This window comes from Danio rerio, chromosome 25, assembly GCF_052040795.2.
Source record: "Danio rerio strain M-AB ecotype USA chromosome 25, GRCz13ab, whole genome shotgun sequence".
NCBI lineage: Eukaryota > Metazoa > Chordata > Actinopteri > Cypriniformes > Danionidae > Danio > Danio rerio.
Window position 1 is genome coordinate 8,342,054 of NC_141045.1, and position 13,871 is coordinate 8,355,924.

At 37.4% G+C, this 13,871-nt stretch overlaps 1 protein-coding gene across 1 annotated transcript in view; it reads left to right on the top strand.

The window, feature by feature from the left end:
* The first annotated feature begins 2,903 nt into the window (after window positions 1-2,903).
* Window positions 2,904-13,871, top strand: part of peak1 (pseudopodium-enriched atypical kinase 1) — a 71,147-nt gene continuing 60,179 nt past the window's right edge. The window contains exon 1 of the mRNA XM_087311351.1: window positions 2,904-3,075. The gene's annotated coding sequence lies outside the window, so the exon portion shown is untranslated. The remainder of the gene's footprint in view (window positions 3,076-13,871) is intronic.

Genomic DNA, 13,871 nt, shown 5'->3' on the forward strand with positions numbered 1-13,871 from the left:
ACTTCATTTGTCCCCGAGAGGAAATTTGCCTTGGGCAAAAAGGTGCTACAACATTGCAGACAGTAAAAAAACAAAAAACAATTAAGAACAAACAATTAAGAACATACATTGTTTACAAGATAAGACCTTATATAAATATGAAATATATAAAACACAGAACCCAGTCAAGGTGCTAATATACTACACATGCAGTGTTATTGGTAGAGTTCAATTGAGGTAGGAACAAACGAAAGCTTCAGTCTATTAGACATTGGCATTCTCTGCCCTTTTCCTGATGGTAACATCTGATAGTCACTAAAAAGAGGATGTTTGGAATCAGCAGTAATATTTATGGCTCTTCTCATAACCGCCTGTTCATCTAGAGTCTGTATGGGCTTGTATTGCTTTGTTCCTATTATTTTCAAGGCTGTTTTTTGAATATGAACCAGTTTATTTTTCAATTGAACAGACATGTTTCCAAACCATTCCATAGCGAATAAGACTCTCAAACATAGGTCTGTAAAAAACATGCAAGATACCCACCCCATAAAATCTCAGCCTTCTTAAAAAAAATAAAGCCTCTGTTGTAGCATAAGCTGTCAATGTGTATTAACACTGTCCATAGACTCAGGGGCGCCCCCAAGGGGTGGCCAGGGGTGGCCACGGCCACCCTTGTGTAAACTCTGGCCACCCCTGTGGCCACCCCAATATGATAGTTGCTGATATTAATAAATAAATGAATAAATAAAATGCAGCCACTAAATTATTGTGGATTGATCAGCGCCACTGACGAAGCTGATTCACTGAGATTGCACACTTTTTATTAAGAAATTATTATTTTTGAAATGAGAAAGTTGTGTTTCATCTGATTGAAAACCACAAATCCAAAATAAATAACTAGATGCATTTTGAAATCTGCTTTTCAAAATTTTGTTGGGTTTTTGTTGGTTTATTAATTCATTCATTAATCATACTCATTATTCATAATTCAATAATGTTGGACATGGCATATATTGTATGTTGTACAAGAAATAACTTACCTGAAAGAGGTTTTAGACTAAATATTGATTTTTATTTGGTTTGCACTTGTACTTGCGGAATAAATTACAATATTTCAAGAGTAATTATTGGAATTCATTAAAACTTCATTATTTATTTTACCAAAAACAAAAATATAACATTAGTCCTTATTCAAAATATATACACAATTCATAATTTTTTGTGTGCCACCCCAAGATTTGTTGTGGCCTTACTTGGCCACCTGTAAGAAAATTTTCTGGGGGCGCCACTGCATAGACTGTCCATATAGAACCCCAGGTATTTGTAGGATGTAACTTGTTGTATCACTGTGTCTTTAATGATCACAGGCCTGTGTTCAGAAACACTTCTTGGGTCAAGGAGCATTTCTTGTGTCTTTTTTACATTTAACACAAGACAGTTCTTATCGCACCACTGAATGAAATGATCAACTTCACTGGTAGGATGATAGGTCAATGTCTTTGTGTAAAAGACTTAAAATGGCATTGTCATCAGCATAATATAATTATTAGAATGTACTTACTCTCAAATGTTTCTAAACCTTTAAGAGTTTTTCGCTGAACACAAAGAAGATAATTTGAAAAATGCTAGAAACCTGTAACCACAACATAAAACTTTCATTATTTTTTCCGGTTTAGTCCCTTTATTAATCTGGGGTCGCCAAAGTGGAATGAACTGCCAACTTATCCAGCAAATGTTGTATACAGCGGATGCTCTTCCAGCTGCAACCCATCACTGGGAAACATCCATACACACTCATTCACACACATACACTGTGAGCAATTTAGCTAATTTACCTACAGGCACATCCCTGCTGAAAAATCCAGCTTAAACCAGCCTAGGCTGGTTCGCTGGTTTTAGCTAGTCGACCAGCCTGGTTTTAGAGGGGTTTTGGCCACTTCCAGGCTAGTTTCCAGCCATTTCCAGCCTGGTCTTAGCTGGTCAGGCTGGGAGATAACCAGCTAAAACCAGCTTGATCAGCCTAGCCAAGCTGGGAGTCCAGCCAAAACCAGCTATATCCAGCTTCAACCAGGCTGGTTGAGCTGGTTTTAGCTGGATTTGGCTGGTCATTTTCCAGCCTGACCAGCTAGGACCAGGCTGGAAATAGATGGAAACCAGCCTGGAAATGGCTAAAACCTCTCTAAAACCAGGCTGGTCGACCAGCTAAAACCAGCCAACCAGCCTAGGCTGGTTAAAGCTGGATTTTTCAGCAGGGATGTCTTTGGACTTGTGGAGGAAACCAGAGCAACCAGAGGACATCACCCGAGCCTCGAACCAGCGACCTTCATACTGTGAGGCGACAGCGATACCCACTGCGACACAACATAAACATAAAAACAAATAAATATTGAAGTAAATGGTCACAGGTTTACAGTCCTTCTCAAAATATATTAGTTTGTGTTCAACACAGAATTGAAACTCAAACAGGTTTGTGAGTAGTGAAGGTTGAGTAAAATAAGACAGAATTTTCAGTTTTGGGTGAACTATCCCTTTAAGACAGTACGCAAACACTTCAAAATGACCGTCTAACAACACAAAATGAACTTTCAACAACACAACAAGAATAGTATGACAACCCAGATATGAACGATTGTTTGTGCAAAACTGGGCCTGTATGAACACATTGTGTGTTTTACTTAAGCATTTTTAAGACAAGTGCACACTTGCACTTGAAATGGGTTATATGTAATATTTCATTCGCTAAGAAAGTTATAATTCAGGTAAACTTTTGCCTCAAAATATAAATGTGAATCATTAAAATTAACGAATGTTAGTTGAAATCTGAGAAGTAAAACAGCAAAACTGCCAGGCAGCAAAGCGCGTCTCCGACATTCCAACACGAAGTGCGCGTCCACATCGCCCTGCCCTCTGCGCGTCCCCGATTCAGTAGGGCTCGAGCCGTTAACGGAGCGGTGGTGGATCACGGACGTGTGATCACACATTTCTCCCGATCAAAATACCCACCAGAGCCTGCGTCCAGTTTAACGACAGTTCCGCGATATCTGGATTACGATGGCGCACACGGGCGCGTGAGGAGAGCGTTGTCGTTCGCTGAAGGTAAGAGCAGAAAGTTCGTTCGGAGTTTCACAGAAAGATCCACGCGGCGACACGCATCTGCGCCTGCGAGTGGCGCATATTTGTCCGCGAGACGCCACAGACGCGTGACGGGGACGGCCAGCTGGGATTTCAAAGCCAGTTTATAGTCAGTTTAACGAGTTGAACATTTCAGAAATGACGCGACACGTTTGTTTTGTGGTGTTTAAACGGTTAAACGGAATCAGGACGCGTTTGGAGCGTCACCGCGCGTTATATGTCTGATTGTGGTGCGCAAGAGCTCCAGGAGTAATTATTGTGTGGAGAGGATAAAGTGTCATTTCTGCTAAATCATTTGTGTGAGGAGATAAAGTGTCGTTTTGCCTGGAAAGTTCATGAGGGGAAAACCTGAGCAGATCTCACGCCGGTTCTGGAGAATTCCTCTGTGTTTCTGTCAGGATGCTGTTGTGTTGTGTGTGAGTGTGATAGAGAGAGAGAGAGATCAGTTTGTATTTCAGCTTTCACTTTAGTAACGTTAACTGTAAAGACAACTGTCTAATTTACTTTATATACGTTTTATATACCGTTGAAGTCAGAATTGTTAGCCTTCCCGTATATATATATTTTTTCCCCAGTTTCTGTTTAAACATAATAGTCTTAATAACTAATTTCTAATAACTGATTTCTTTTATCTTTGCCATGATGACAGGATATTTGACTAGATATTTTTCAGGATACTAGACTAGTATTCAGCTTAAAGTGAAATTTAAAGGCTTAACTAGGTTAATTAGGCAAGTCATATAATGATGCTTTGTTCTGTAGACAATGGGGGAAAATGCTAACATTATTGACCTTGGAATGCTTTTAAAAATTAAAAACTGCTTTTTTTTCTCGCAGAAATAAAACAAATAAGACTTTCTTCAGGAGAAAAAAATATCAGAAATACTGTGAATGAAAAATTCCTTGCTCTGGGAAACATAATTTGGAAAATAATCGAAAAAGAAAATAAGCACAGGAGGGTGAAGAATTTTGACTTCGACTGTATATTCACATTCACTCACAAATGCTTTATTAATCTGAAGTTTACAAATAATTCCTCGGTTTGTGGTTTTTAATAGTCAGCACAATCCTGCTTTTTCACTGCTTCGGAGTCTGACAGAAGATAAACAGGAATTTCAGTAGTCATATCCAGAGGTCACAGGCAGTGAAAAGACGCCTTGAGAGGCTTGAATCACAGGCAATTAGCTCTTAACTAGGGCTGGGTGATTTGGCCTAATATCAAAATCTTGAATAGTTAAACTTTATAACTCAATTACGATTAAGGAATAATAATTCTATTTATTTAATTTATTTTGCCCTCATATTTCACTGACAGGTTTTGTACTGTAGATATGCTCAAATACAGGTGAGAGATTTTTGAATGAAGGGTGCATTGCTTGATTTTAAAATAACAGAAGCCGACATTCTTGCTGTGAGGCGACATTGCTAACTCCTGAGCCACCACACTGCCTCTATCTACTATTTATGATTATTTATTGAACGACTGAAATTAAAACACGCATTGCCTAAAACAAACAGTCACTTTTTCTTATAAGCAGTATCTCCTCTAAATAAAAAATAACTGTTGTATGTCCTGTAAATAATATTTTAAACAGTGCATTTCTTGCATTTTCTGTAAACAAATATTTGAGTGTAAATAATAATTTGAATGTAATGGAAATTATGCCATCTCAAGGCATCTCCGGAGCAGCTTCCAATTATCGTTAATGTAGCGCAAAGTAATAACAAAGGCTGGGGTCATGTGACTCCACGCGAAGTATGAAAAGTAATTGAAAAAAATCATCCTGGAAAAATGTTTTGTTTACAACTGCAAAAAACCTAAAAGCACATTTTTTTGTGCGTTATTGGGGTTAATTTTTTTATATGTATTGTAATGACCTGGGGTTCTTTTTCGAAAACCATCGTTAGCCAACTAAGGTCGCAAGTAGGGTTGTAACGGTATGAATTTTTCACGGTATGATAATCGTCTAAAACAATACCACGGTTTGACGGTTTCGCGGTATACGGTATGTTACAAATGTTACAAAATAATAGAACAGTGAAGCAAATTTGACTTTTTCCAAATAATATATTTTTAGTTACTATAAACAACACCACTTACAATGAACAAATAAAAATAAGAAAATAATAAATAATGTGTCAAAGTCCAAATAAAGTCCAAATAAACATGGTGCAAATCCTCAGTAAAAAATAGATATAAATATTTACTATACTATAAATAGTTACATAACGAAACTAGATTCAATATGGAACATCCTTAGGTTTTATGTGCCAGCATGGATATGGTTGTCTATCGATATGGATTTGGATATGGTTGTCTGCAATGCAGACAAACAGCTGCACCTTCATTTGCGTCTTTTGAAAACAGCAAGAGCAGCAGTTCGTCTTTGCTGTGTCACTGTTTTGTCATGTTTCTGTGCTGCTGTGCATGCAAAAGTACTTAGTATGAGAATTATTTCATGCAAAACTTTTTTTTTTTGCGTTTTATTTAGCTGCGCATAAATGTATGCCTATCTCTCATTCCGTGTTGTTCAAAAAGCTTGGTCCACAAACAAAAGCGAAACCTATGCTTATTGGTTGTGATATAGCGAGTTTGAACCAATCTGGGCATGGAGGAGGGACAATGCATCAATGTATCGTGTCTGATTTGTCCGGAGACACAATGACGAGCGTTTCTTTGTCAAATCAGCATTGTCAAATGTTGATGACGTAACCGCACTGATTCCGGAGCCTTTGAAAGTCTGCGAATGTTATGTGATACGGCACTGGAAAGCTGAGATTCTCTTCTTTATGCCAATCTTTGAATTGTATGAATCAGATCAGCGGATCAAAAGTTATTAAACATTTAAGAGCAATACTTATTTTTAGCCGCGGGCGGCTGTCTCGGTCTTTAAGGGTTAAAACCGTTGATATGCAATTGTTCATGGTATGATAATCGTGCACGTTCAAATCGTGGTAAACCATCATACCGGTATATTGTTACAACCCTAGTCGCAAGTTCCATTGTTACAAACATAGTTCGTTGATTTGGCGTTTCTCAAATTCGTCGTTCCAACGTAGATTCGCAAACTGCATTGCAAACTTGTACGCTTGCAACTACCGGTACACCTCTGGAGCTGTAGTTGTAAACATAGTTCCTGGCTGTATGTTGTATAGTTATCCCTCCTATGCCCTATTCATTTAGAACATTCCAACATTTAAACCACAGTGCAAGTTACCAAAGTTTTGTTGTTGTTACCATGTTAAATTTTTGTGAGATGCTGCGAGCGCTTGGAAAGGAGTCTTTTTTGGAATTGTTGATCCAGAAGCTTTAAGTGAAGTTTCATGTTTGGTGAATGGTTCTCGTAGGGTTGTGATTTGGTTAGGGAAGGATTTGAGCTCTAGAAAACAGGTGTGATGAGCACTCTGGGGAGGAGGGGCTGATGTGTGTGTGTGTATAAATGAATATGTTCACAGAGTGAGGACACTGAATCAGATCAGGACCTGATTGAGAACAGACTGCCGAGCAAAAATCAGATTTGATCAAAGAGACAGCAAATTTGTTCGTGGCAAATCTGTCTAACTTATTGACCTATAGCCAAGTCTTTTACGGTAATGCTTTTTCTTTTTTTTTCTTTTTTTCTTTTTTCTTTTTACTTAGTTTTTATTGATTTTTTTAGGAACATATAACCAGTGGAAACAAAACAAACAAATAAAAAATAATAAATGTATACATATGTACACATACATATATAGGCTAACACATCCATTCCACACATGTATATCTAAATGCATATATAAAAATATTAAATTAACCTCATCAAAATAAATGAATAAATAAATATAAAATAATAAAAGATTCCCAAACATATTTTCACAACGATGCATAACCTCTAGATTTATGTAAATGTTCAACTATAAAGAATTATATTGTCGTTGAGGAGAAAGCCAGCCATTTACTCCATTTCTTTTCAAAGATCTCTAATTATAATCAAAGTGCATGTGTCATTTTTTCCATTTCCTCAACTTTTGCTATAATTTTCAACCATTTATCTTTAGTTGGTGGCTCTTCTTTATACCATTTCCGAGTTATAGCTTTTTTACTTAATGCCATAAATATCTTAAATATATATGTGTATATATATATATATATATATATATATATATATATATATATATATATATATATATATATATGTGTGTATGTATATCTTCCTTTTTAAGGTTAAGAGGAGTATCTCCTAGATAAAGTACTTCAAATGATCTTGGAATATGAAGATCACAAATATCATTGATGGCGGACTGCACCATTTCCTAAAAAACTATTCATTCTTGAGCACTGCCAGAATATATGCGCATGATATGCCTCTTTTACCCCACAGTTCCTCCAACAAGGATGAGTAGTCCCCGACTGTAATGATTTCATTTTTGGTGTAATAAAAAATAGAATTAAGTTTTTCCCACAAAACTCACGGCACATTCTTGATTCAGAATAATGCCTACTTCATTTTCCCGTTCTAATCTTATATAGTCTGTTGAGAGTCCTCTAGAATTACTACGGTAATACTTTTTCATCTTTAAAATGAGCATATTTTCATCGTTTCAGCATCAATATTGCAATGTGCGAGTCTGCAATAGTCACACCGCAGGGATCTGCAATGTAGTTGGGATTATAGTTGACCAGACGTTACAGTTAACAACATAATAGTGTAATTTCATATTTTAATCTTAAAGTGAAAGTTCATTATTTGCGTGTGTTTTTAAGACCTGACTGTAAGTATGTCAAGTGAATTTAAGCCATTTGGGCACAATAAATTAGTACATTTGTAGCATAAAGATTAATTGTACATTATAGAATAATTTACTGAATTAAATGACACAGTATCATTATTATTAATATATGGAGATTATTTAATTTCTGCTTCTGAATACTGTTTGACTTCCCAGAAAATTATAAATCATTGTTTATTTGTGTGTTTTCTCTGTTGTGTTTAACTTTGTTTGTCATTTTTTAATGAAATCTTATGCAGATACACTTCCCTACAGAATCATCCCAATCCATCTAAAATGATCAATTCTTTACAAGCTATTCAAGTCATCTGTATTTTTCAAGTCGTCTTGTATTAATATCCCAATATATCACAGTAATTGAAAATATTGCAATGTCAGTTTTTTCCAATATCATGCAGCCCTAGCTCAATATTACTCGTCATTATGTAGACAAAAACATAACATCATTGTGAGAATAATAGCATTTTATTTAGAAATTTTGTAATTTTTTTATGTTGTACCTGTAATTCTTAGCTTTTATGCTTTAGTAATATCAAGTGTTTTATATTTTATTAATATTTATTTAAACAATTAAACAAACCTTTTATTAAGATATATTGAGAAATATAATCATATATAAATGAGTACATTTCTGAGTACTTTAAAAAGAAATCGCCCAGCCCTAATTTATATATATATATATGTATATATATTAGGGGTGTCACAATTTTGATTTTTAATCGAAATCGATCGAAATTTATGCTCAATTTCGATTATCGAATCAAAAAATAGAATCATCGATGCTGCCACGCCCCCATGTCACGTCAGCTTGGCTTGCCAAGCGGGAAAAAAAACAGGCTTGTTGAAGTGCTTGGTAAACTGCAGAAGCAGGAGACCCGTCGACAGAACTTAAACCCTCTCCTCTTTCAATGAAGTCGCCGGTGTGGAAGCATTTTGGATTTCCAGTGAGTTATGTTGACAACGTTAATGTTGTCGACAAAAAAAACACAGTTTTGCAAGCTCTGCTATGTATGTATTACGTACGGTTCGTCCGATAGACAACACCGGCATTGCGATCCTCCGCCCGCCCCCGTTGCAAATTCGCTCGCGAAAAGTACACACTCAGGCCCTGTTTACACTGTCTTTGTTTTTAAATGGCATTTTAGAACGACAACGATTTGACATCCACAGTGGCGTGTAGCATTTCTGTGCAGCCCTCCTTCACTACTGCTGAAAATGCACATCACTTGACCACACAGACGCACTCACAGCCATGCGCTCGAGACAGCAGGTCCAGACAGTCAGAGGACTGCTTCAATCTTTCACTCACTTGTACTTAGTCATTTTAGCGAACACCTCAGATACTGTTGGCTGGTTCCTGTTGGTTGTGCGTCTTTTTTACCGACGCCATTATAACAACACAGATCACTGCCTATTCACGAGTCCCGCAGAAAAAGTGATTGACAGGTGGAAATTATGTGTGTATCTTGCCTTTATTCATTTACTGTATGATTTGTTTATGGGTCAAACAAAGACCATCCAGGTCAGGTAGTTTAAACGGTAGGCTACAAATAATTAATTGGTCATTAATTAATTAATTATTCATAATCAAAAATCGAATCGAATCGTGCCTTTAGAATCGAAAATGTAATCGAATCGAGGATTTGGAGGATCGTGACACCCTTATAATATATTCATACATTTTAATACAAGAATTGCTGCTGTGAAATAATATATAAAATTGTGTACGGAAAGAATCGTCAATGCACCGAGATATCGTATTGAACCGAATCGATAGCATGATAATTGTAACAGCTTCACAGCGTGGTTCACATCTTCATATGTCATGATATATATCATGTTCAGGATATGAGACACTTATAGTTGTATTGTGATAAAAGATTTTTGTCACATCGCCCCAGCCCTTATGTGTGTGAGGTGATACAGACCCAGTCAAACAATGCTGTCACACAATACAAACGCATACATGCCAGCACCCACACACACAAATACCAAGCTGACGGTCATTCACCTCTGTGCAGTTGCGTGTGACAAGGGCATTAGTGGATTTGTTAAATAACAAGTGGTGTGTGTGTGTGTGACACATCAATGACAAAAAAAAAGGTGTTTGTTTTGCGATGAGTCTGTGTTATGCAGCTGGCGTGAGTCGGACAGATAGAGCGGTGTGAGAGCATTTTGCCTCAGGTGTTTGGTATGAGACACACATAATCTCTAGTTTCAGCCAGACAGGTTTAAATATACACCTCCACTAGCCCTGTGCCCAAACACTCCCAGAGCGCTTCGACTTTTTCACAAGTTCAAGTTCAATAAAGCTTTATTGGCCGCTGAAGTCAGCAGCCGTTCACTGATGTGATGCTGTTTGTGTCATTATTTAGGGCCTAATCATAAAACTAAAAGATAAAAGTTTAGAAATGAGCATGCTTAAGAACAAACTAGCCACTACGATTAGGACTGTGCAATATTGGAGAATGAAAATGGTCATTTTGATAATTGATAGTTAGTTTTTCCCCAATATATATATTGTGATATGAATGTAATTTGGACATAATTTATAATTTTACATTGATTGAAATGTAACTATGAAATATAATAAATTAATCAGATCAATTAATCAAATACAAATAAACTTTTCTGTAAAGTCTTTAAGCTTCAAAGTACAGAAATGCAAAACCAGAGGAAAAACTATGCTGAATTCTCTTTATTGAATTAATAATTCAATACAATTAATTTCTGTTAAAGATACCAACTTTGAAATTTCATGAGCTCAATTGATTTCGCGTGAAATCTTACAGTCACAGACCCTAAGGGTATAAATCTTAAGCCTGATTTATACTTCTGCGTCAGGTGACCGGCGTAACCCACGGCGCATGCAACGCGCGTAGCTGTGCATTTATACTTCTGCGCGCTGTCTCTGTCGGTCTGCATTAACACTTCCGAAACGCTAGTTGGCAGTGAGGTGTAAATGTTCCTCTGTGTCGAGTTTCTTCTCTGCTTTTTTGCTTTTCCTGAACACTTCCGGGATGTACAAGTGGCTCAAACTCGCTCATTTTGAGGCAGCAACCGGCGGACGTGCAACAACTTTAAATATGAGGTAAACACAGAACAAAACTTTCCATCCGGAGCTCCTTCACGGGACTCCACACTTGTAAACAATCGCTCGCGCCATTCGCGCGGCTCTCGGTCCCGCCCAGACTCGTCAGCGCTACCAAGCTGACCAATCACAGAGCTTACGCTACGCGTCGTTGCGACGTGTAGTTACAATTTTTGAGAGGTGCACGTCAGTGACGGCCACGGCAAAGGGCTATGCGTCAGCGCCGTAGCATACGCCGGCGTTTGACGCAGAAGTATAAATCAGCCTTTACTCTTAACCCCAAGTAATAACAACGACACACTGCATGGTCATTTTCAAAAACCCATATTAGGTGCTCTTTAAATGTCAATCTGAGAAACTAAATGGGCAAAACACCTAAAGAACCCACATTTGGTTTGTAAACAGGTGTTCATTTTTATACTGCGGATGCATGACTCCAATAGGAACCGAATATGCTAATAAAAATCTAAATATTGCCATTTGGAAGCACACTGCATCTCCTCAGTTTCACAGTCGGGTGCTAGCCAACATATTCAGAAGTAACAGCAAGATTTAGGAGAAGGATTCGCTAGGAAAGTACATTTGGTTGTTGCCTGCGGCAGGGAAAGGTGAAGGAAAATCAATTGTTGCAGCTTGAATTGTGTCTCTCCTATTCGATTACTCGTGCGCATCCTTCGTTTGTGAATTGGGAATCAGAAGTACACGATCATCTCCACAGCAATGACAAGGTCAAATGCCAAAAAATGTTGAGTTTCAGTCAGAGTGACAACACGACAACAGCATCAGCAGTTCCCATAGCAACAAGGTGCCAGTTAGCTCAAGGCTACTCTGAGTGCAGCTGAAGCTGGCAGGGTGTGCGAAAACCGTGTCCAAAAAAACCTCTGTGATGTGCCTTCATGTGATGTTGACTTGACAAAACTGGAATGGGAGTCTTTTATATTCTGATCCAGGATTTGTTTATGTGTGTACTCTATGTGTGTGTGTGTGTTTTTCAATGAATAACGCACACCATCTGCCTGTTGTAGCACCTCAGGACCTAAATGTGATTTATTGGCTTGTTTTATGATCTGCTAATCCACAGTGGGAATATTAGGCTTAATAATAGAGGGTGATCTCACACATGATGTCATCGCCGAGTCGTGTCTGCCATCACGATGACAGCGTGCTTCACTTTAAGTGATCCCCTTGGAAATCATGATATGAAAAACATGCTTGCTCCAGACGGACTGCACGAGTCACCCTAATTGTGAAGAAGATGGTTTGTCCTTTCTGTCATTGAATAGGAATTTGCGGAATTTGGCTTGGTACTTCCCGTGCAGCTCCGCCTACAGCATAGGACACGCCTATTATACTTAAGCCACACCTCTAATTATCAGCTCCCTAAATCAAGAGACTTTTATAAGTCTCCAGACTCTGACCGCCCTGAACTGCATTTGGCTCGGCGTGAGGGTCAGGAAGTGAAATGAATGAGCTGGATTTGGTACAGACGACTTGCTTGAATTATAAAAAGATCTCTAGATTCTTGCAGAACCGCCTTGGGGATAAAAGTAACAGATAACGTAATCGAGCAAGCGTGAGTGAGAGAAAGAGATACAGCCCACAGAATGTGAGACGCCAAAGTAAAGAGAGACCGGCAGCGAGAAAGAAAGAGTGGAGGTGGTTTGAGGTTGGCCATGAGAGCCATGTAGGCTGGAATTGTGTTAATGCTGATATAAGAGCTGTAGCGCTGCCACTCATTCACTCGAAAGTTTCCCATCAAGGTTGCATAATTGCCTGGCCATTAACAGACATGCACTCATACAGAACTGAACAAAGGGTTTCGAGCCGCACATCAAGCATTCAGACTGAACCATTCTCTCAGGGCCAGCTTATTTTCTCATTCATTCTTTTTTTCCAGCATTTTCTGGTGTATTTTTAATAGGATTCTATTCCCAATGTGGCAGACTTTATGTAGTTACATTTCAAGTATGCATGGGTATTGTTTTTGGATTTGTTGGTTTGCTCGGAGCATGTTTTCTGATCTTATTTGACATTGAAGTGAGGGGCCGTTCACACAGAACCATTACCGTAGCGGCTTTTGGAAGCACGTCATATATGAGCACCGCATTTTTAAGACGCTGTGAGCTTTTAAATGCTGGGCTGTTCATCAATGTCAGTTCCAAAGCAGTGGACCAATCAGAAGAACTCTGAGGCGGCGCAAACTGTGCAAGCTTCTGTTTACCTTAGCAAGTTGGCATTACAACTGTTTTATTTGAGATACAATTTAATTTAATTGGCGCACAGTGCAATTTACATTTTACGAAATCCAATTTGAATTCACAAGGAAAAATCTAATACTATCGTAAATTAGATTTGCGAATTTTTGAATTGTGTTTTGAACTTATGAATTAAATTTGTGTATTTTTGAGTTGTGTTTTGAACTTACAAATCAGATTTGTGTATTTTTGAATCGTGTTTTGAACTTACGAATTAGATTTGTGTATTTTTGAATCTTGTTTTAAACTCACAAATTAGATTTGTGTATTTTTGAATTTTGTTTTGAATTTACGAAATGCATCTGGGTATTTTTGAATCATGTTTTTAACTTAAGAATTGGATTTGTGTATTTATGAAGTTATTTAAATTTTTGTATTATTTATTATTAATTTTTATTAATTCAGTAATTTTATTAGTGTATTTATTAATCATTTCTTGAATTTACAAATGGGAATTTTGCATTTATAAATCTTGTTTTAAATTTATGAATTGGATTTGTGTATTTTTGAATCGTGTTTTGAACTTACGAATTGGATTTTAATATAATTGAATCATATTTAATCTTAAGCATATTTGTGTATTTTTGAACTGTTTTGGATTTGGGTTTTTGTATTTTTGAATCATGTTTTGATTCAGTTGGATT